This window comes from Piliocolobus tephrosceles, chromosome 2 (genome assembly GCF_002776525.5).
Source record: "Piliocolobus tephrosceles isolate RC106 chromosome 2, ASM277652v3, whole genome shotgun sequence".
NCBI classification, from domain to species: Eukaryota; Metazoa; Chordata; class Mammalia; order Primates; family Cercopithecidae; genus Piliocolobus; species Piliocolobus tephrosceles.
The window spans coordinates 44,651,312-44,652,097 of NC_045435.1; the positions used below are offsets into that span (position 1 = coordinate 44,651,312).

Sequence of the window (786 nt, forward strand, 5' to 3'; positions counted from 1 at the left end):
AATGGCATGATCTCACTGCAACTTCCACCTCCCGGGTTCAAATGATTCTCCTGCCTCAGCCTCCTGAGTAGGTGGGATAAGAGGCATGCGCCCCGATGCCTGGCTAATTTTGTAATTTTAAGTAGAGATGGGGTTTCTCTATGTTGGTCGGGCTGGTCTCGAACTCCCGAGTTTAGGTGATCAGAATGCCTCGGCCTCCCGAAGTGCTGGGATTACAGGCATGAGTCACTGCACCCGGCCTGTTTTCTTCTTATTTGGACTTATCTGAATGTTGGTGCCCCTTCTCAGAATTCCTATGTTGGAACCTTTTTTTTTTTCTAGAAACATTTGAACAATAGTTTAGAAAAGTTTGCCCAATAACCCAGCACCCTCCAGGTTTTCAAAGGTGAAGAATGTTACTTGTGCAAGTCAGAATCTGATACCAATGAAATGGTGACAGCTTTGCCAGTAAACAAGAATATAGTCTTCCATGGCTGGGAAGGGCGACTGCCACAGCTGACAGGTTCCAAAGATACATGGAGACTATGTTGGAACTTAACCATCAAAGTGATGGTATTAAGAAGTGTGCCCTTTGGGAGGTGATTAGGGCTCTACCCTCATGAAAGAGATCAGTGGCCTTACAAAAGGGCTTGAGGGAACCTGATCATCCCTCCCACTCCCTCTGCCATGGGAAGACTCAGCCAGAATGCGCCATCTTGGAGGCAAAGAGCAAGCCCTCACCAGACACTTTATCTTTCTGTGCTTGGACTTCTCAGGCACCAGGACTCTGAGGAATAAATTTCTACT

General features: G+C 46.9%; 1 non-coding gene across 1 annotated transcript; it reads right to left on the reverse strand.

The window, feature by feature from the left end:
• Positions 1–390: 390 nt before the first annotated feature.
• On the reverse strand, positions 391–521 carry LOC111545419. The gene has a single exon (XR_002732448.1). It is a non-coding gene; the product is annotated as a small nucleolar RNA SNORA24 (small nucleolar RNA).
• Between the last annotated feature and the right edge of the window lie 265 nt (positions 522–786).